This window comes from Micromesistius poutassou (genome assembly GCF_964030765.1).
Source record: "Micromesistius poutassou genome assembly, chromosome: 6".
NCBI classification, from domain to species: domain Eukaryota; kingdom Metazoa; phylum Chordata; class Actinopteri; order Gadiformes; family Gadidae; genus Micromesistius; species Micromesistius poutassou.
The window spans coordinates 800,686-824,679 of NC_140276.1; the positions used below are offsets into that span (position 1 = coordinate 800,686).

At 48.1% G+C, this 23,994-nt stretch overlaps 1 non-coding gene across 1 annotated transcript; it reads right to left on the bottom strand.

Moving 5' to 3' along the window:
• Window positions 1-22,845: 22,845 nt before the first annotated feature.
• Window positions 22,846-22,917, bottom strand: AC3HAE_019726 (transfer RNA glutamic acid (anticodon UUC)). The gene has a single exon. It is a non-coding gene; the product is annotated as a tRNA-Glu (tRNA).
• Window positions 22,918-23,994: the final 1,077 nt, after the last annotated feature.

Consider the following 23,994-nt stretch of genomic DNA (forward strand, 5'->3'; position numbering starts at 1 on the left):
AACAACACCGCTCGCTCGCCCCTCGCTCACCCCTCGTTCGCCCCTTGCCCGCCCTCTGTGCACCAGCACCGGGGTGCAGCCATATGCTGCGAGGGTTGGCGGTGTTGGAAATTTAAAAAAAAAGAGAAATCAGGTCATGTGACAGCTGCCCTGAATCTATTGGCTACTGCTGGCGGGATAGAAATGTGATAAACAGCCCAGATTTTGGTTGCATTCTTTAGGACGGCCCATGTTTATTTTAGATCTCCCACACGCATTACACATTACGCACACGCACACGCACATGCACACACACACTCTGAATGGGCAAGGTGCAATGGATGTGTTAGAGAAGAGAGATGTGAGCTTACAGAAGTGAATGCGTGAAGGATCACAGCGATAATAAGTGGCAAATCAGGGTCGGGTTACTGGAGGATGAGAAACATGTTGTTAGAGATCCGTCCCAGCAATAATGCTAGTGCTGCCTCAACATCTCTCTGAATGTGTGATTTGGTTTGTTTGAGTGATTGAGTGAGTGATTGAGGAGAGATGCGTGCGTGTAAGTGAGTGCATGTGTGCGTGTGCGTGTGAGTGCATGTGTGTGTGTGTGTGTGTGTGTGATGTATGTGTGCGTGTGCGTGCACACATTGTACTTGTGTGTGAGTTTGAGTGATGTGTGACTTGTGATGTATGTGTGTGTGTGTGTGTGTGCGTGTGAGTTTAAGCGTGGGTGTGCCTGTGTATTTTTCATCCCCTCCCCAAGCCAGCACCAGTGGCCCAGTTGGCAGGGCAGCAGTGATACAACAGAATGGCCGAGCCATTAGTCTACACATTATCCAGAAGCACATGACAACCGCAGCCTTGTCCCCGCACACAGGCCTAACTGTGAGCACCGCTTCGCTACGTCAGCATGTAAGACCCGACGGAGAGGAGGAGGAGGAGGAGGAGGGGGAGGAGGAAGAGGAGGAGGAGGAGGAGGAGGAGGAGGAGGAGGAGGAGGAGGGGGAGGAGGAGGGGGAAGAGGAGGAGGAGGAGGAGGAGGAGGAGGAGGGGGAGGAGGGGGAGAGCCCTGAGTAAGAGACAGGGAGGGGAGAGCGACTACTTTGGGAGCTTGAGCCAATGCATCACACTTTGCACAGCAAACAGAGCGGGTGGCTGGGTGGGGCCTGGTGTGAGACGTGTGTGTGTGTGTTTTACCACGGCTCACACATTACTGCTCCACCGGGCCTCATGTCATGTGACTACAGCAATGTGATGCTCCCCCACCCTCCTCCTCCACCACCACCTCCACCACCACCGCCGCCACCACCACCACTCCCTCCAGTTACCCCGAAGCTGTTTTAGTAGATTGTGTGTCAGCCTTTGTCTCTCCGCCGAGGGGCTGAGAAGAGCGCCCGAAACGGCCGGCGCCCCGATCCCCCCCCCCACCCCCCACCCTCCGGGCGCGGTGGGGTAACAACCAATTAGGGTCCGGATTCATCGGGAACAAACGCAAGCGTTCCCAAAAGAGCCGATCGCTTCCCCCGCCGGCCAGGCCCTCCCTCCCGCTCCGCTCTCCTCTCCAGCCTCCTCAGCTGAGCTCATTGTTGACCATGAAAGGAGGTAATTTAAGCCAATTGAATGACTCTGCAGTGAGTCACCGTGAATGTGTGCGAGAGCAAACATTGTGGGGGGAATACAAGAAAAAAAAAAAACAGGACCGGGCAAAAACTCTTATCAGCCTTTTACAGCTCAGGTTACAAAACACGCTGTTGGTTCTTCCGAGAGTAGCAGGCCGACTCGGCCAACGTGACTGCAATAAAGCGATCACAGGACCGGAGAGAGGCTGGAGAGGTGAGGTCATGGGCAGGGGAAGAAATGGGGGAATTTTTTGGGAAGAAATGACGGGAAGGAGGCGAGTCAGAGCAGGGTAAGGAGAGGAGAGGACGGGATGAGACGCATTCCCTGTGCGGACCGAGAGCGACCAGAGGGAGAAGTGCGAAGGTCCTTCCAGTCCGCCGCTCAATACAGACTCGGGGTATTCCTGGAATTTCGCAACTATTCCGGGTTTAAACGCCCGCAAGGCTAGACAGGACGGGGAGCGAGTGTGCAGAGGTGTTGAGGTCAACACTTAGAGATAGCTCTATCAGCGGTGACCACCAGCAGAGGACACAGAGCACAGCGCTAATGAACCAACCAATCGGCGAATGAGAGAAAATCGATCCAGAAGTAACACTTGTGTGATGCAGGACCTTACTAGGTCTGTGAACGTTAATCTTGGTCCCAACATCAAGCAAGCAGGGCAAACCTCTGAAGTGCTTCTTTCTGTTTCGGCTTGCGTCAACTGAAGTGAATGAGTGAGTGTGTGAGTGGGTCTACAGGGGGTGAATCAGGTTCTCAGTGAGGGGGAAAGGCTCCGTGCGATGGAGCTGTTCCTGTGGTCATGCTTATTCGGGGCAAGCCGAAGCAAGCTGCTTCACAGGAACCTCTGCGCTGCGGAGGGGAAATGACTCAGCGATACGAGGCGTGCTGCGGCCGTGGCTGCCCGGCCGGGGAGCAGCAGATACGGTCCGTGTGGACATCAAGACGACCCTCAACGTTATTTCTGGAAGCGTAAAAAAAATATATATCTGCCCGGGTAAGATTAGACACTGTTGTGATAAAACAGAACAGCACAAAAATAATACTATTGCCGGCAGCCACCCATAGTGAAATAAATAAATAAATAAAAAAGCTAAAAGGAATACTGTTCCCGAAACGGGAAGGCTCATTCTACTGGGAAGTGGTAGTATTCTACTGGGAGGTAGTAGTATTCTACTGGGAAAGTCTTCATGGATTCTGGATCCTGGATTAATCTGTGGGCAAGCGGCCGACTGTGAATTATACAATGCGGTAAAGGTCACAGTCCTGGGAGGTGTTTGCTAATGCAACACCATGCAGGACACCATGCAAGTAATTAAGTGAGTTGACTCAACCCTCGACAAAGAACACACACGCAGGAGGGGAGGAGGCGATGGAGGTGGAGGGGTGGAGGAGGGGATGGAGGGAGGAGGGGGTTGTTTTCTCTACTAACCCTCGACATAAAACTAAACAAAGTGTGCAAATACCTGTTGCAGAACGTACTTCAAAAGCAGTCCTTCACTCACCAATGGCGAAATTGGCGATATTGCACCACGAGACATGCCTCGCCTTGTTGCTCACCACTCAGACTCCTCCACTGGTGCCCTCCTCACCCCATCAGGGAGGCAGAGGACTGCTGAGCAAGGCATCCTTAACGGGACGGCATGCATGAGGACACTGAGCCCGGGCTGGGACGAGCCGTATGTGTGTTAGGTCATAAAAAAAGTATGCCTTTGCTGTGTGTGTGTGTGTGTGTGTGTGTGTGTGTGTGTGTGTGTGAGTGTGGGTGTGTGTGTGTGTGTGTGTGTGTGTGTGTGTGTGTGTGTGTGTGAGTGTGGGTGTGTGTGTGCATGTGTGTGAGTGTGAGTGCGGGTGGGTGGGTGGGTGTGTGTGTGTGTGTGTGTGTGTGTGCGTGCGTGTGTGTGTGTGTGTGTGTGTGTGCATGTGTGTGTGTGTGTGTGTGTGTGTGTGTGTGTGCATGTGTGTGTGTGTGTGTGTGTGTGCATGTGTGTGTGTGTGTGTGCATGTGTGTGAGTGTGTGTGTGTGTGTGCGTGCGTGTGTGTGAGTGTGTGCATGTGTGTGAGTGTGTGTGTGTGTGCATGTGTGTGTGTGTGTGTGCGGCGGGGGGGGAGTGCATGAGTAGAAGACCGGGGAGGAGCACGCTAGGTCGATAAGCATACCAACCATCTGCAGCGGGAGGCCGTCGGGCGAGGGAGAAAAACGTCACCCACAGCGCGCGCTTTCAGGGGGAGAATGGAATTTAATCTCATCTCTCGCAGGTCTTGTAATTTTCCACTCTCTCACCCCCCCCCCACCCCCGGGCCGTGGGGGGAATCAGGCCCTCCGCTAACCTGCTAATAACTAACTAATGGGGTGGAGGATTCGCTCGGGGGGGGGGGGGGCTCGACAAAACAAGGACTCGACTTCAGCGTTCAGCACGTGGAGTGGAGAGCACCAGCCAGTGTTCAGGGTTCAGCGGGGGGGGGGGGGGGGAGAGTTAGGAGGTCTGCGAAGCTCCCTGAGATTAGTTCCCCTTTTGGTGGATTATGTGACAGACTTTCTCGCATTTCACGCAAGAACTTTTTATTGTGTTACCCGTTTGTTGCCAAACAGCCCGCCTGTCTGTCTGTTTCGGGGAGCCTTTTGAAAAGAACGATGTGAATAACGGAATGACCTGGAGAGGCGGCGGTACGGTTGAGAGAGAGGTCTGTGCAGAGGAAAAGAAACACACGCTGACCTGTGAGTCGAGCACTCGCAGGAAATGCGTCACCGCGCGGTGGGTTCTGCTCCTTCCTGTCTGTTAGACCACATTCAGAGAAAAAAAAAGAGACGCAAGAGTGGAAAGTTATTTCACTCCCCCTCTCGTTTGCTGAGCTACTCCAAAAATACCGTATTATTTAATTATTTTAGACCTCAACATTTTGCCTTTAGTGAAAACATATGCCAGACACGTTGGACCATGAGATATAGTGCGAGTCATAGCTTCCACAGAAAGCTCGATTTAGCAGGAAGTTCATTCTTAATAAATATGTCATTTATGTTCCTATTTTTACATTTATATTTGTTCTTAAGAACATGTAACAGGGTCAATTTCTACCGAGGGTATCAACAACAACAAGACAGTAGCACAAAAACAGGAATAAATAAATAACAGGAATAAATAACAGGAATAAACACATGTTGGTGAAATCAAAGACAAACAAAAGCCTGTAACAGGTGAGTTCACACGTTGAGTGAAGGAGCCATCCTCACATGTTAACATGTGCACACACACATTCGGTCCGTGTGCACATGCACATACACACTTGGCCTGGTTCACGACAACCATAGTGGTGAACTGCAAGGCAGGCCTGCTGAAAGGAAACCCCTGCCTCTTCTTATCTGAACCCCCTCATCCACAATGCAAACGCAGTACACTTACAAACACACAACCCAACACAGCACACACACACACACACACACACACACACACACACACAGTTGTCTGTTTCAACAGGGGTGGCACCCCCCTCTGAACAAATGGAGCGAGCCCCCCCCATCACTTGGTCTTAAAGAACTGATAAGAAAACCCCCTTGTGGTTCCTGTGGCGTCACTTCCCAGAGGCCTCTCTGTTTTTGGATAGCTGCATATACAGGGTGGCCAACTTTTTGTTTTTGGCCGGAGTGAGACTCTGTAGAATCTTATAATGCTTTTGTTGTTGACGGGGGGGTGGGGGCGGGGGAGGGGGGGTGCAACAATTTAGCGCTCGTCCGAAGCAACAAGAGATCTAACAGGTTTTTTTTTTGGTTTTTTTGGGCGTGACACTTGGTGATAGTGTGAGATTGATGCTGAAAGTGTGAGTATCACGCCAGATGCGTGAGAGTCGGCAACTCTGCATATAAAACCAAGAAATGTGCGGTATGTACCTACAGAACTGCCGTCCTGCCCCCTCAATTTTTTTTCAAATGTCAGAGGAGCGATTGAATCACCACTGAATGACTCCCAGCCACGTACATACCACCAGGCCATGGGTACAACCATAACTACATGTTCCAACATCATTACACTATGGCCCTATGATCTAGAACTACATCTCAGTCTGTTCTACATCTCAGGTCTTCACTAGCGGATGAGATAGTGGAGCCATTCCACTAAGTAAACCACCTTACAGTTCAAACCATTTAGTTGAAAGTCTTCTTTTAAGTGGGAACAGGCCACATGTCTCAAGTAGGTAGAGGCCGTAAAGAGTTGTGTAAAGAGGGCAGGCAATTGCAGCAAGGTTTGAGAAAACACATCTCTCTCTCTCTCTCTCTACCCTTGATGTCTTCTACTGTTAAACAGCCTCCTGGGAGTCAAACCAAGGTGTCCAAGCTGAATTTGGAGGCTATCCTGATGGTGCTCCAGGCTCAGCTCTTGTCTTTTAGTGGACACATTTTGTGAGTAGAGAGGTTAAATATGATGAGCCTGGAGGGCTTGTGCCTGTGTCGATGTGTGAGCCGACTGCGTTGCATAATGGTTGTTCTGCATCGTGAACACACACACACACATACTTCTTGTGTTCACGTTTTCAGCTCAAATTGTATTAAATGTGAAATTCTGAGCCTTGCTGCCGAGTTGTAGGTCTACCCGTCACGGATGTCGTCCGGTCCATTCGTTATGAAAGTGTGTCATGAGCGATTGGACAGGGCCTCTGTGACGCAGAATGCACCGGGCATTTTGTTTTTAACATACATTCTTTGGTTCATCTATATCCGGCTACTCATAGAATCAACGAGTACCTCCATGATGGATGCACATCCACGACGACGTGCATGTGCACATGCGTACTGTAACTACTCAAATGCAATGAAAATGAATCTCTTTAAAATACATTCTCGTACAAACACGTCCCAACCGAGACACGTCATGAGAGTCTGAGACCAAAGCGAAACGTTGCATCGAATGCGTTGTGAAACAGCCCAGCCGCCTGCTCCCTGCTCCCTGACTCCCAAACCCATCACTCCCCTGTTCACACTCATACCAACACGGACGTGTCACAGCACAAGTTACCTGGCACGGTGCACAGGGTGGGCGGGAGCGTCAAAACACAACGCAAGCATGGCACCCACAACAAGAAGCAGAGCTCATTCACCCGACCGAGCGTAGAAGTAAACCAATAGCGCTCAAATAAGCACATTGTTGTGCTATAAATAAGGTCTCACTGCTTCTTTACTTAACCCCGGCTAGGGTGAGCCGTGTCTACGATAAACAAGACCACAGGGAGTCTCAGGAGGGGCGTAGCGCCAGGCATTGCGTGGAGGTCTCCAGGCGCCAGGGCTGGGGCTGGGGATGGAGGCGTAGCGGAGAGGAACGCTGCATACCAAACAGGTCTGGACATACACACCGCTGTGTGTCCACCGGGGGGGGAGGTATGCGTGGGACGGCGCGGCTGCCAATTAGGATGGAGCAAGCCACTTTCAGACTACATGGAACAGAACTCAGACGGTGCTCCCCTCTCCATGGAGGTTTGATGAAGTAGGGTTTCGCCAGAGGGGAGGCTGCTGCGGGAATTTGATTGAAACTCTGCGTTTACATCGTGTTCAATTCAGACAACGCATTCAAACACTTCCGTCCACCTCAGGCTTTTCTGGCGTCTAGCGTCTCCATATTTACAAGGACTTCAACTTGACAGCACCACCAAAACTAAGAAAGCCGAGCAGCGTGGAGAATGTTTAACTGATTCACAGGTTAGGTTACACTGGGTGAGTGTGCTTCCCGCGATCAGCGTCCAGCGGCCGCTAATCTAATCTAGAAGCCACTAAATGTATATCTCATCTGCTCATCCAGAGCAGCAATTCCTTGAACTCAAGTGACGCCAAACGTACACGTTTTCTTCAAAGCCGTGCAACTGAACTAACGGGTCCTTCCGATATACCATTAGTGATCGGAAGAATGCCTGACGCATCGGGTCTGCGTCAGAATGCCTGTCATGGTCTTGTCATGACTACACAACCATTCCATAACGCCAAAGGTATGAAGGAAAAGGTGAATAAGGCAAAAGGAAGCCTCGGCTATTATTCAGCACAGCAGCGTTTACACAAATAATAATAAGATAAAAACAAGGGCGGCAAGTCAGCACCGCACTTAATTATAGATAAGGATAATGTGCATAGAATTGCCAGATATGATATAGACATTTGAGACGGGCCGGCTAAGGATATCACAGAGGGGGATTATGAGATGGAGGGTCAGGCAACGGCGCCACAATCTCACACAATAAAAAAAAAAAGGGAAAAGGGAAATGAAATGCCTGATCAGGTAGACACAGAGGAAGCCTCTGCTTACATAACAGGAAATAAAATTCAAAAAAAGAATTCACTGGAAATAACCAGTAACTAGTCGCAGCCCCGCTGTATGCACTGGATACAACCACCGGTCGCAGCACTGCTGTATCCAACTGTCTCCCAGGGATCAATGCATACGGCCACCTTTGCCTCCACTCCAGTTTGAATGGAGGGGAACCGAGCAGCATTTCTCAGGGGGGGGGGGGGGGGCCGGGGGCTCATGTCGTCGTGATGAGCGCCACGAGCAGAAAGCCGTAGGTAAACACGGAGTGGCTGTTGCTCAGCGACGGGGAGAGGGCCCGTGAAGAGGGCCGTCTTGGAGGGCTGAGGCAGGTGGGCCTCTGTGCGCTACAGAACGGCCCGTGCTCTTACCGCTAACAGGCTTGCTGGACGAGCTCGACAACAACTTCAGAAACCAACCTACATTCCGTACGTATGCCGAACAGACAAAGGCGTGCGCCGCATAATAAGGTCTCCCACGTAAGACGTAATTATCCTACACTGAATACATCGTGGTGACAGCAGACAAACTGCACATCGCCGCGACTAGACTGGAACTATTTCTCAGCATTGTCTTCCACGTGAAACCAGACCCGGCTGCCCTTCACAGTGAGAGGAGCGGAGACATGGCGGTTTATAATTTAAAGCTCAGAGGAAAGTCAAATGACTGTTTACGCCAGGCACGTGTTCCACCGTTTGCCCCGGGAGTTATTTGAATGAAAGGTGGATCCAGGCAGGGAGGTTCAGTTCAACAGGAGGAACGATCAGGCCCGCGTGCACGTTCATCTCTGGGCCTGAGCGACATTTGGGACGAGCGTTGGATCATGACCTGAGCTGTGGTCCCTGACACTCCCTGAACAGATATTATGCTGCGTTATAAACACTTTTTGTTCAGCTGCACATCTGAAGCCGATACGTCACGCATCATCGTTAAGAAGCAAAAACGACTTAAGCCAGAAGACATAATGGTAGATAGGGATAGTGTCTACGACCGTCAACTGATTTTAAGAAGTTTTTAATGACGGATGTGTATTTGTTTTCTGCCTCACGTCGATTATTAGGGTTTGTTTTAATGGTTAAGCCTGCTGCCTCAGGACCTGGGAGATAGAGATGCCCAGTGTTTGGAAACAAGTTCAAAGTCAATTTATCGCCTAGACTTTTGCTGTGGTGGTTTTATCTTTCAGCATCAAGAAAAACAAATTTACAAATGTGCAGAACTAGACCGGCTGAATAAATGTAATGTACTGTCACCATGCTTTCTCATCTTCTTTTCCATCCATCAATGGAGAGTGTGTGTGTGTGTGTGTGTGTGTGTGTGTGTGTGTGTGTGTGTGTGTGTGTGTGTGTGTACGTGTGTGCGTGTGCCTGCGTGGGTGAGAGCACATCTTGTTGATGCAAACATAATGCACAGTATTTCATTAAAAACACGTTTTTTGCCCAGATTTTCCATTTCAGTTGCAGTGAAACCATCATGTGCTGTTGTTAGTCTCTTAGCTTTTTTTTCCTCCTGCACACTGTGACCACCACACAACCCACACTGTAACATCTACATCTCAGCACTTTGGAAAGCCTCTAATGCTCTCTGAGCGGTAAAGAGTGCCAGGCTGCATGCCTTCTGCATCGAGGTCAAATTAAGAAATAAGGCTAGGGTTACACATCCATAGTAATATCCATATGATGATGATGATGTCTGAGTGCCCCTGAGACAAGCATTACTCAGCAGTGAGTGAGTTGTGACGCCAGCACCATCCAAAGCCGTCCATAGGCCCGGTGCTCACTGAAACTCAAGCCTCCAGCTCCATCGCAGTTGGAGGAGTGTTTCGCAAAAAGGCCACGAAGAAAAACTAAATTGCAGAACTCATTCGCAGACAAATACATTTCCACCTTGATCTCGCCACTAGCACTGGATGGAGTGTGGTGTGATGGAGGACTATTGAACATAATCAGCTTCATAACTCCCAACTACCTGTAATGTCAGCGTTCATGATAGAGGTATCATAGGAGATGTGACACATTGCTGTCGATATTTAAATAAATCCTTTGCAACCTTTTCAATATAAAATCAACGTACAAAACCTGATAACAGTAATTAAGCACTTCTTACTGCATCCTTCCCACCACTACGCACACAGCGGTATTTAAGAGCTGGACTGAAACTCAGGTAATCCAGCACCACGAGAACCGGGGAGATGAAGTGCCCCCCCCCAATAAAAGTCAAACGTCGTCTGTTCACCGGAGACTGCGTAGTCCGGCCGCGTTCCCTCCTCTCAGTCACTGAGACTTTTGGTTTCTGAAGCACCGTGATGACATCACCCAGGGTGGAACCGACATGAGCTGGAAAAAACAACAAGGTGCATAGCGCGCTGGGCCTAGAGCGGTGACACGTCGGTCCGAGCTGAAGGACACATGCGTGTACTGTGTTCTTTCTGCCGTGTCATCACAGGGGAAACCACCTGCGACAGCAGCGGAGGCGGCCATGTTGCCTCACAGTGGACCTATATGGTTAATGGTTTGTTGGTTTAAACAAGGTTATGAGTGGTGGAATATATGACCAAAAAATGATTTGGTAGCGTAAACGTGGCGCGCCCACCTAACTAAATGCCCAGCGCCTTCGCTGGTGATGAGGAGACACAGAGAATTATCTCGGTGTAACCAAGGTTCATGATTCTAATTGAATTGTGTGGTATCAGATCTGGGCGCCTTGTCACCTACAAGATTACATGTGATCTTGTGCAACTGTTTGATCAACCTGTGCCTTTAATATTTACCTTTGCTTATGTTCCACTCTGGATTGGCCCATGTCAAGCTTTGTGCAGTAAATTATACCGGTGGCGATTAGTGTAGAGTTAGCGGCTCACACCTCCTTACACCGCCTGTGGCTGTCCTAATGTTGATACGTTGCATAACGAACCCTGTGTGTTTTATCAAGAGGTGTGCCCTGATAGTCTGTTTCACCCGAATCCCCGCCATTGACACTCGTGGGAGTTGACGTACACCTGCCCAGACCTGAGGGATTTGATTAAGTAAAAGAAAAAGCATATATTTCGGTGGTAGGGGACTATTAGGTTTTAGGTTAGGCGAAGAAGATGCTCCACGAGGCGTATCCATGGTGACGCCACATTGACATGGCAGCAGCTATTTTGTTGTCATACAGTAAGAGTACCAATATATATTACGTTGATAGTTATTGTTTTTTGCTCATAGTTTAGTAATTCATCCAGACATTATTTGTCATTATGGGGCAACATTGTCGTGTTTTGCAACTGCCAAACGTTGTGTGAGACGTGATAAAATTAAGGCGGTTGGTTTGCGGTCTTTATAGGTTCCGGATGTGACACTACTACGCTCTCTTCACTGCTCTGAATACGGCAGAGTATCACACACAAAAACTCCCATGATTTTTCTGATGTACAAGCCCAAAAACCACGATGAGATGTGCAGTTGAATTAGATCAATTCATTCAATTTAAGACCATTCAAAGCTCACTTAAGACTTGAGATTATATTGAGCTCATTCACATCCAGCTCTCCCAAAGAAATTACGATACAGACATTTTTCATTTTTCTAGTGCTGTTTAACGACCAAGGCAAGCCTCATTTTGCAGGATTGTGAGTTGGTCGGGTCTTTGGACGGAGTCCACCGCTGTGATCCAACATGTAGGCCCCATCAGGACAATGGCCTGCCAGTCCCAGCCTGTTCCACACATGAGACAGTTTCAACACCACCCTGCCATTGCCCAATGAATGTTCTGACTTATTTACGCAAGGGAGTCTGTTCTGCCTCTGCGTTGGCTCTGTGTTTCATGTGGACACACACACACACACACACACACACACACACACACAGGCGCTGTAACAAATAATCACAACCACGTCTCTGTGCTAATGTGAAAAACAACAGTTGTTTAGTGGTTTTTGTAATGCCTTTCTCGACAGCATCCATGAATCACAGCAGAAGAGGATCAGAGAGCAAGTGGTTATGGCTAATGGCTAATAGTTCTGCATTGTTTTGTTTGCTGTGTGCCGCTCTCTGCCGTTCACACAGAGGGTTCTTAAAGGAAAAGGCCAGTCATCAGAGTGATGCTGTCTTTCTCATTGCAGATAGTCGCACTGAAACAATCAAAAAGCTCAATGTCCTCCTCCAGCTCACGTCTTGTCCGCAATGGGCTGATAAGACACTACTGGCGCTATAGTCTTCAGCAGCTGTCAGAGAACAAAATGAAACACATCCTGGAGCCATCTTGTAGCCTGGGTCATCCCTTCGAATAATTCATCATCATCATCATCAACATGTTGTGCGTTTCCCTTCCAGGCACACATAAAGCAGGCGGTGTCATTATCTGTGTCATTATCACAGAACACAGGTTTTGTGTAACCCCCCCTTTATTGGTAACCCAGTTAGAAACAGAGCGTGATCGCTACGCCTTCCCCGCCCGGCAGTCCGAGGCCTTCGGGTGGCCAACTGTGGACCTGTAGTGGGGGAAGGAAACACCCCTTGAACAGACTGTAGTGTAGTTATTGTAGAATTTGTATATAAAGAAAAACCAATGTGTGAAGCCATTGTCTGCCATCTCCTCCTTTTCCTCCTTTTTCTTACTTATCAGCCAGAGTATTAGAGAGACAAAGCCAGTGTGTGTGTGTGTGTGTGTGTGTGTGTGTGTGTGTGTGTGTGTGTGTGTGTGTGTGTGTGTGTGTGTGTGTGTGTGTGTGTGTGTGTGTGCGCTCCCACCTGGCAGCAGCTCACGCACCGAGGCTTCATTTACAAGCCAAATCAGGGTGGGCATAAAGGATGATTAGAGAGGCCGGCCGAATGCAAACTCATGCCTATTGGACAACAACAGAGCCGTTCACTGATAGTATCTCAGCCAGGGGTCCGGTGCTGATGGAGCTACAGGTGGGGAGACGCACAGGACCACACCACAGTGTGTTCTGATGTGCATTCTGAACTCCTGTCAAGCTTGAGAAGAGGCAAGACGATTTGGTATGTTTTGTGTCTCTCTCTCTCTATCTGGAACGTAATCTCCTCTGTTGTTGCCTCTCAGGAGGCCTCAAAGGATGTACGTCATACATTTCAGCAAAATCAATTCCAAATGCCAATTAGATGAAATCATCAGCTTGCCTGGAGATCGGGCACGTTAATGTATGACGAGTATATCCAAAACAGGAAGGAGATGTCCAGGTTAAGGATTTTTATCTGGACCGTGAGGGTTTACTCACAGTATCAATAGAGTCTGGGTGTGCTGTATGAATGTCACTTAAACAGGGCCTGTGTTTATTCAGGGATGTGTGCAAAACGTCTTCTGTGGACCACAAAGTTTGTCTGTCTCGAAACAGGAAGCATGCTTTTTTTTTTTTTTTTAATCTCTGCTGCAAACACTTTATTTTTGCTTGGTTCACACAGTTGAGTGTATTACTTTTTAACTAGAAGAAGAAGAAGAAGAAGAGTAGTACTGGAACACACAAGACAAGGATAGGTGCCACCACCACACAACAACAACACACAACAAAACAAGGCACACAATGGGTTTTAGCGGCAACCTGCCTGACCCCCTGAATTACAAGATGAGCGGCATTCTCCACTCATGATGCACCTACGAGATTGGTGATGGTTTTGTACAACGCTCAACTCGCCTGACTCGATGCATCACCGCCCGATTCAGTAGCCGAGCCGCAGAAAGAGGAGGGCTCTCCTCTGCAGAACGTACGAGGGGCTAACGCCGCGTGTTTGTTTGTGAGCGATCGAACGGCGGCAGAGAGCGGGAGAGGGGAAACATAATTGAACTAACCCATAATTGCTGGTATTGCTCCACGGAGAGAGAGAGACACATGTGGGCTGGGCCAGGGGGCTTGCAAAAGCCCCGCTCCCGCCCTGGCTACGAAGCACCATATAAGGTCACGGATTATAAGGGGAAAACAACATGGCAGGTGTATAAAATAAATACACTGCATGTGGATCATATGAAAGTGAAGAACCATAACATCGTGCCTATCACGTGATTTCACTTGGCCCGTTGGTAAGATGGTCGTAGCATTGCAAGCGTAGGGTGTGATTTGCAATTTGAGTCAGAATATCGGTTACTTTCACCTCCAGCTCCGTCCGAAATACACGAAAAAACAAACAAACTATTTACTCTGGTATCCTGGCCCAGAGTACAGAACACGACTAGGTGTGTCCTGTGTGTGCCCGGTCTCACACTGAGAACTCAAAGGTGTGCTAAGGACAGACTTCAGTTCAGGCCGCCCTTGCATCATCAGCTAAGTCGTCTTTATATTTTAAACGATCAGCGACATAAGACAGAGGAGACCCACGGACACGCCGGGAGATGAACTCACCTCAGAGGTTCTGGATCTGGGTGTCGGGGTCCATGGCAACGACTGTCAGGTCTCAGTTTGTACCCGTACACACAAACAAAAAACAACAACAACTGTATAAATAAAGATGTGAAGGAAACCAGAAAAAAAAAAAGAGAGAGAGAGAAAAAAAAAAAAAGGTATAATCCACGGTTTGCTCTCGGAGCGGAGAGAGGAGAGAGGAGAGGGGCCTGGCTAAAGACGCGGACCAATGGCAGCCCTCCACACCCGTCAACACAACACGGGTTCTGGGAGAAAAAGTCACAGAAAGAAGAAGGCTGCAATGGCTGTTGTTTAAAAACCGAAAAGGAGAAGTGTAGTGAAGCAACTTGTCCTCTCCCCCCCCTGAGTCACGCAACGCCTCTGCCATTGGTGGAGAGGCCTCAGGGCACGGCGCGCGCACCTGACCAATCAGGGCGCAGGACAGGCTCCGGTATTCAAATGGGTTCAGGTGAGCCGTGCTGCCGCTGCGGATTGGCTGCGCGGGCGGGGGACGGGGGGGGGGGGGACGGACGGGGGACGGGGGGGGGGAGGGGAGAGCAGAGAGGACTAACCGGCAGGCCACACCTTAAACGACATAATAGATGATAGGAGGCTTGCTTGTGTGGGAGGAGGGGATCGGGTTTCCTCTGCCGGATCAGGGCAGGAGTACAGTTAAACAGGTATGCATTCAGCGCAGACTTTGACCAGACAATGTGGGGCAATCAAGTTTATAGCATTTGGACAACAGGCGGGATCCTGGTCGCTATAATGAAGTCCAGAAACGTCTCCTAGTACGATGTTCTGCATGCGCTGGTCAGTGTGTTTGAGGAGCGTTCAGTAGGACGGGTCTGAACTCCACGGGGGGGGTTGGGGCTCCAGGCTGGTCCAGGGGTGTCGCCGGTCTGCTTGAGGAGGTGGGGGTGGGGATGGGGGGGGGTCGGGTCGGGGGTTTGTTTTTTACCCCCTGGCGGTAATGCAGCCCCCCCCCCCCCACACCCCCACACACCATCAAACAACCCTTATGTTCACTGACAGGGGGAGGGACAAAGAGACAGAGAGACAGAGAGACAGGGAGAGAGAGAGAGAGAGAGAGTGAGAGAGAGAGAGAGAGAGGGAGAGAGAGAGAGAAAGAGAGAGAGCGCAAGAGAGAGAGAAAGAGAGAGCGCAAGAGAGAGAGTGAGAGAGAGAGAGAGAGAGGGAGAGAGAGAACGAGAGATAGAACGAGAGAGAGAGAGAGAGAGAGAGAGAGAGAGAACGAGAGAAAGAGAGAGAGAGAAAGAGAGAGAGAGAGAGAGAGAGAGAGAGAGAGAGACTGTGCTCAACACAGCCACCTCGCCTGACAGTACTTATGCGTATCTTAACCAAGCCTTGTGTTAAGCCAAAGCACACATCAAACACCCCCCCACCCCCCCCCCCCCCCCCCCACCTCTAAGGACTCAACCCACCGCTAGGTGCATCATTGGGGGGGGGGGGGGGGGGGGAGCCAGGGCTCATAATGAAGTGTAGTTCATGAGCCATGGTGTTGTTCAGCTGAAACGATGTGTAATCATCACTAAATTCAAGTCCTTCAGCCACAGGATGAAGAGATCATGTCGGGCATTCAGGGGAATTCATCCGTTTAGTTTACCAACCCTCCCTACAGCCACCGTTATCTGGATTATCCTGCTTCAAATCAGGTTTGAAGGCCTGGTGTGTGTGTGTGTGTGTGTGTGTGTGTGTGTGTGTGTGTGTGTGTGTGTGTGTGTGTGTGTGTGTGTGTGTGTGTGTGTGTGTGTGTGTGTGGTATGTAGTCAGCTAGCTTGATAAGCATCTTCATTAGAAGTGACACTTCTTCTGGCTGACAGGAAGAGGTAGTTTGTGGTAGATACTGTGAGTTGCACCTTAAAGTACACGTGTGTGTTTTCCGTTTCCCACAGGGGGAAGGCTCTGTGCTCAAGCACAAGTTAAATGCTGAAATCAACAGAATGAGTAACATCCTGGGTTACTTAATGCAAATTACCAAATTAATTAAAGCAATACAAACCTTACACTAACATATTCATAACTGTCACCGTTGTTCCTTTTCTGTTAATCTGTTACAGATTCTATTTTAAGATGAAACATTATTGGCTTTCTGACATTTTTGTACAACAGGGGCCTACATTAATTGAAGTTACACTCGCGTCAGTCATTCGCTAGACAATACTACACAGCAGCAGGCAGGGTTGAGCTAAGCTAACGGCTATGCTAGCAGCACAATCTCAGTGATGAATACCACAGCTTGCACCCTCAGGGAAATGGCAACGCAGACTCATGCAAGTTTTCTGACATCAAGAAGTCTTTGATTGTTTTAATAATGCGAATCTACGAGACCATAACTTAATAACTTAGGTAAATGAACACGCTTTTAAAGGACTCCCTGGCTGCATCGTCGCTGTAGTGCACGCTGTTCTTTGATGACCCCCCCCCCCCCTCCCTACAGCCCGAGGTCAGGGTGTGGACCACTGCCCTAGAAGATACGTTTGACAGTGACCTAAATACTGAGGGCCAGACTCAAATTCTTCATTCTACTTTCTCAGGCTGAGAGTCTGTGCCTTTATAAAGGAATCCTGAAATAGGAAGCCACAGACTATATTTGACTCTACAATCCCTAATGAAACCGTTAAACTGTTAAACTGTGCAACTACACCATAAGTTATACTTGAATATCATTATCAACAGCTTAAATGGTTTGTGTGCTGACTGACTGATTTTACCGAGGTCTTGATAGCATGCAGTTAGGATATCAAGATTTCACTCAACTGTATCAACAAAACGAATGAATATTCTTACTATGTTAAAATGAAAAGGAAATGCCTTAAGGATTAATAACCAATTATTATAACCCTGTAATAAAGAGCAGACACACAGATTCATGTGACAAATCCAATCTAAATACTCCAACACTAAAACGATTCACAACATTTGAGGTGTTAATGCGCTCTGAGCTGAAGTGAAACCCGGTCTGCTCTCACACACAGAGAGCTGGTCTCATTGTGTGGGACCTTTGCCTCATGGCCAGAACGACAAACGAGCTGCAGCAAAACAGCAATAATGTGTGTGTGCCAACCATGTGACCAGGCTGACTAAATAAAGGGGCACGCCTTTCCTTTGGAGCCTTACAATTATGGCTGCTGCAAACAGCAGCTGAGGACAGGCCTAATAGCCAAGCCATGGACGGCCTTGTTTTACATCATGTCCCTGCTCCACATGCTGGTGTTTAAGTGAAGTGATCGTTTTGAAGCAGTGTGATGTTTGATGATGATGTATGCTCCAACTCGCCTGTCTATCTTAGAAATCACATTCATTCAGAACATTGTTTTGCCAACTTGTTGCACGACACGAATATGAGACGATTTACGTTAACATTGAGGACATTAAACAACCTATTAGGTCTAGGGTTAGGGTTAGGGTTAGGGTTAGGGATAGGGTTAGGGTTAGGTCTAGGGTTAGGGTTAGGTCTAGGGTTAGGGTTAGGGTTAGGGTTAGGTCTAGGGTTAGGGATAAGGATAGGGTTAGGGTTAGGGTTAGGTCTAGGGTTAGGGTTAGGTCTAGGGATAGGGTTAGGGTTAGGGATAGGGTTAGGGTTAGGGTTAGGGTTAGGGTTAGGTCTAGGGTTAGGGTTAGGGTTAGGGCTAGGGTTAGGGTTAGGGTTAGGGTTAGGGTTAGGTCTAGGGTTAGGGTTAGGGTTAGGTCTAGGGTTAGGGTTAGGGTTAGGGATAGGGTTAGGGTTAGGGTTAAGGTTAGGGTTAGGTCTAGGGTTAGGGTTAGGTCTAGGGTTAGGGTTAGGTCTAGGGTTAGGGTTAGGTCTAGGGTTAGGGTTAGGTCTAGGGCTAGAGTTAGGGTTAGGGATAGGGTTAGGGTTAGGGTTAGGTATAGGGTTAGGGTTAGGTCTAGGGTTAGGGTTAGGTCTAGGGTTAGGGATACGGTCTATGTCCCAGCATTGCAACATTGTCAAGATTCCACCCACAATAAACTGATAATCCTCTCTATGTCCTTCTTATACAAAAAGTCCCCTGTTTGTCCTTTGTCGACTACTTGAATAGATAGAGAGGCCTGAATTAAAAACCTTTCCGCTCACTGGAACTTGAATCTTGGGGTACTTAACCAGGAATGCAACACTGTTCTCAACACAGTACACACAACATCACGTATAGGACTCGCCGCCCAAACGGAACGCTCAGGAAAGAACCTAGTTAGGTGTTGTCTGCATGCTGCTCGGTAATGAGTTCAACGCTGTGGTTCCGAACCATTTGGGCTCTGGCGTCCTGGTAGAAACACTTAAGTTCTTCCCATGGTGGTTTCCAGTATAACGCAAGAATTTCACGAAGCATTTGGTGTAAGTAAGCAAGTACCAAAAATAAACATTAACATTGACAAACAGACATTGAGTCATTTTATTAATGTAACTAATCGCACTGTTAGAGACTAAATCAGTGGACATGGCTGGTTAAAAATAAATAAATACACTTTGGAAATGGCTCGAAGCCCTTTGGAATCACTGGCAGCCCCAGCCGGTGAGGGCCACGGGATGATCTCAGACCCACGCTGACTCACAAGCCCTGGCTGGGCTCAGCTTCATTCAGATAGAAATAACACAAGCAGTGTGTGGGTGTCTGACTTAGCGGACTTTGGTAAAGACACAACGCCCACTCGTGTTATTATACATGGATGACCTTTTTCTAGCTGCTCGGAGCTCTCTCTGGGTGCCACTGGCAGGTCTGGACAAAATGAATTAACATCATGTGTACCCTTCTCCCACCCCCCCAATACACACACACACACACACACACACACACACAAATACATACACACACAGACACACATATACGGCAGAACATCACACTCAATTAGACTAGTCACTACTACTCCATGGAACACTTCTGTTCTAATTTTTCTATATTGGCTCCACACACACACACACACACACACACACACACACACACACACACACACACAACTGATTAAACAAGAAATTGGTTTTCAATAGAAAATTCATAAAGTGCCTGAGCTCAAGGGATTACAAAGGGCACAGTACCCATTGGCTGGGGTACAGTGTGTTCTGGGTCGTTCTAATGAATCTCATGTGTATCTGAAGTGTGTCTTTAATGTATCCAGATTAGCATGGCTTGTTGAAACATAGCGTTGTGCACAGCAAGAACGAGTGTCGATATGAGAGGTTAAGTCCTCTTTATAAAAGGGAACTTCGTCAGATTCTCTGACGAGCCTTCAAAAGTACCACTAAAACATTTACAACCTCTTAAAGCCTTGGAGTTGATAATGTGGCGTGTTGGAATAGCGTTACACACTGGCATGCATACAGGATATTCGGTTACTATGTATTGAATCAGTTACTATGATTAAGAACAACTCCTTAAGGACAAATGAAATACCATGTACCTTTACCACTATTAAGCATCCGATAATATTAAAAGATGCAATAACCCTCCAAGAACGTCATTAGTGCTCTTATCATAAAGCTAACATATTATTCTTATTCACACTAATTCTATAAAAACGGACTACCGGTATCACATAAATGCTTTACTTAAAAAAAAAAAAAGAAAGATATTCAAAATATTTTAAAAGTGTATTTTTTGATAACGAATCACCAAAGCTAGCATTAGGCACTCCCCCGTCCTCATCGCAGCGATACAGTAGGCCTACATCATGTGAACGGCAGACGCACGGTCATCTATGACCTACGCGAGTCACGTGGCTCGGGGAGCGGGCCAGGGGCTGGAATGAGGTTACAGAATGAGGCTACAGGTGGAATTTCCCTGGTCTCCTCACCCGGTGACGTCACGGCCAATGACAAAGCGTTACTACTGCTGCCTAGCAATCAGACACCTGAGGACCTGAAACTCAGGTGACAGGCCGGCCCTGCCGTGCTCACACAGAAACCTCAGATTAAGGAACTCCACCGTGGATGGTTCCTCTATGATCTTTCAAAAGAAAACGGTACAATCCTGGGTTTGTAGCGCAAAAAAAAAAAAAAAAAACGAGAAGTACGCTTTGGTCTTTCACAAGTTGATTTCTTCATTTGTGGCGTTCAGCCGCAACACGACACTGCAATGGCCAGGGCACATGTATGTTGCCATCTTGTGGTTATTCATAGTATATTGAAATGGAAACGTCCTGGTTCGTTGCCCTAAATCATATTCTGAACCGAACAATCAAACATAAAACCCTGTTACTTCAGATATAGTTTTTCGCCCATCGTCGTCTTCCTTTCAACCTACAGCCACTAAAATAGACTATATTTAGCTGTGGCATTATTAATATCCCTGCATCGCTCTATACTGCCAGGGCCAACAGTGCACACAGCCAAGCACACTAATGGTTGATTCAGACCAGCAGCAGCAGAGCTCAGCCTCCTCTTGTGGAGCGGCTAAATCAATAAGCAGAACCCCATTAGGACGGGCGGGCAGAGCCCAGACGGAGCGAGGAGCGTAAGAAGATCTGCTGCTCAATGCACCGTCTCAACATTAATATGTGCCCTGCACGATAACACACACGGCAACAGCTCGCCATTGTCCGCCGGGCCACTGACACACTCCTCAGCTGCTGGCTCTGCACAGGGTGACATCACTGTCACATGATGAGTGCCAGGAATTTCATTAGCCTCTACCCAAAGTATTCTGTTCCCGGTTTAAGCAAAGAAGAACCCTCGCCATTCAAATGCAACCGTAGCCGTAGCCTTGTGTTTGTGTTGTTTAAGTACAGCGCAGTAGGACGCCGGTCAGACAGGTCAGGCCGGGTTCATGCGGTGTGTGTGTGTGTGTTGTTGTTGATTCGCCTTCTCGTTTGGAAGTCAATGCGGTTGAATTATGCATGACGGCGACTTTGACCATGAGACACAGACAAAGGGGAAGACACCACAGTTCAACGGGAGGAAAGCACAACAACTGAAGACACTTGTCGGGTTAATTCAGAGCAAACAGCCACACAACATCTCCAAACTAAAAATAGCCACTTATAGCGGGCAATCCGCTGGAGTGGAGGGAGCAGTTTCCAGTTATATGCCAGGAAGGGAAGACTTTCTGGGAAGGGAGAGGAATTAGGCGATCCAGCTGGTCTTGTCTGATATGGGCAAGGCAGCCAGAAGTCCCCTGGCTCTCCCGTCTCCACCCTACGTCACAAAGGCCTTTGGCTTGGGGGAAAGAGGACCAAAGGCAACCAATGGGATCCAGCCGGGTCGTCCCATGACACAAGCATCTTAACCGAAATATGTAAACATCTGGTAAACATTTGGACTGCCCTAAAGCGGGGTGATCAACAGTCTGAGAGAACAACATTTCGCTAAACACAGCAGACATGTGGGCCTACTGCTTGAGGTTAAGTAGGAGCAGAACACCGGAGAAGATTGTGGGGCTAACGTGTAATAGTTTTAACACATGTAAGGACCATTCTCTGGACTTTCTAGAATTTCAAAGAATATCTCAAACCCGTTATTTTTTTTAAGTTGCTCAATGCGCATCAAAAAGAAAACACCTACGATTGTAGGAATATATGTTCTCGGAGTCTAATGATTTACATGACCTCCCAACAACAGGAACCCCGCTCACACGCAGCGGCCTCGTCACATGCCAGACGGGGTGGAGGAGACGACAGACGGGCAGGAGGGCAGCAGCAGCAGCAGCTACACCCATCAGTGGAGTAACTTATCCCTGGGCTGTTCTCATCATATGAAGGCAATCAGGCTGTGGGTCATTGCCACACTCACCGCCACACCGTCACGCTAATTCACGGACCGATCGGAGTACATTGAAGATTTCCAATAGCACATAACCACTATCTAAAGAACTTTAAATATTTAACCCACTCTCGTATGTACTCTGAATTCAACAGTGTAATGAAATAAAAAAAAATGTACATAAGACTCAAACATTTCGTGGCGCTCGTGGTTTAAGTTATTTCATATTAAACCAAAGAAGACTTACCGTGGTACACAGTGGCGTCCTGCTCACGTATCTCCCGGCAGCCTGCGTCTCCTCACACTGTTAAGTCCTGGTCCTTCTCTGTGCTGTAGCCACAGTTGAGGTTTACATCCTCCAGAAACCACCCCGGAGTCACTGGGAGCCTGGCGGTAGCTCCTACTTTTCCCCGACAGCAATAGCTGATGCGTGGGGAATTCCTCGCAGTCACATTTTCCTGGGAAGTGATTGGCTGGCGGCCACCAACGGCGGCCCTCACGCTCCTCTCAGCGGGGAGGAGAGCGGCTCTGCTCGGCGTGCGGGTCTCGGTATTTGTTCACTATTGTTCTCCAACGCTATGGTCTCAACGTGTTGTCAACCACCTGGACATTGATAAGAAAGGTGGATGAAGCTGTGGTGTCCACGTTGTCCCCGGGAAGAGGTCCGCTTGTGGTGCCTCTGCTACTTTGAGTGAAGATGTCAACTTTGTTTTCCCCGTTGGGCGGGGTTTGCCTTTTCTTCGTGAGCCACCGTGAGACATGACAGCTGTTCAGCTAACATACTCGAGGAGCTGAATGTGTATAATGAAGCTAAATGTTTGTGCTGGAAGTGATTAAATCCGTTTTTAGCATGTGTGTGTCTCTTTTATAATGTAATGGAAATGTGTTGTTGGCTACGATGCCCCCAAAAAGAGACGTTCCCATACCGGGAGTCGAACCCGGGCCGCCTGGGTGAAAACCAGGAATCCTAACCGCTAGACCATATGGGAGACGAGGGAGAACTGCCATTTTGACTTATATGTATGTAATCTATTGGGTAATTTCTTTGTCTATTTACTACTACTGAAATGTAACAAACATGCAGAAATTAGACTTTCTTCGTGTTTAAATGTAAATAATAAAATAGGTGTAGTTTGTCTGCCCCACGGCACTTCAGGGGAGGATTGTGTGGCGTAACGTCAGTTAAGAGTGTTAATATCTGGTGATTCATAAAGAATCACCGAATATTGTCTCATTTGAATATATAATTGGTTTCAATTATATATTATATATTTTAAGTTATTAATTGAATAGAAAACCTTTTTTGATCATGCGCATTTCGAAATTGTTATCCATGGTTGTTACATTGGCGAATAGCGCCACTTACTGGCCAAACCCGACCTACTGGCCAACCCCACCTACTGACCAACCCCGACCTACTGACCAACCCGACCTACTGACCAACCCCGACCTACTGGCCAACCCCACCTACTGACCAACCCCACCTACTGACCAACCCCACCTACTGACCAACCCCACCTACTGACCAACCCCACCTACTGACCAACCCCACCTTCTGGTTACCCAACATTCTGGTTAACCACACCTACTAGTCGACCCCGCCTACTGGTCAATCTCTAGGGAGTACAGGCATTTTAAAGCCTTAACGACATGAAGGGGCCTTTATGGCCATGTCAGCCCTAGCAGTTAGGGGTTGAAAATAAGCAACATCTATCAATATACTGCTAACCTATTGATTAGTCGGTCGAGGATACACTGTTTGTTTATGAGCGATACCTTATTACCGTATTAACTAAATTGTTTTTTATGCGCCATCCAAACACACTGTTGCTAAACAAATGACGTAATTCGTACTGGAACGATACAAATCAGGTATCGGGTGTACAGGTATAACTGACGTGGAGTATTTTCAAAACATTAACACACGCGTACTCTTGTCAATACATCTCATTCCATGTATCTTCTTTTATCCTGTAAATTATGTTACATTTTGCATATACATATCTCGTTATTTCATCAGAACGCAGGGTGAGATTTGGTGTGGTCCCCCCCCCCCCGCAGATAGT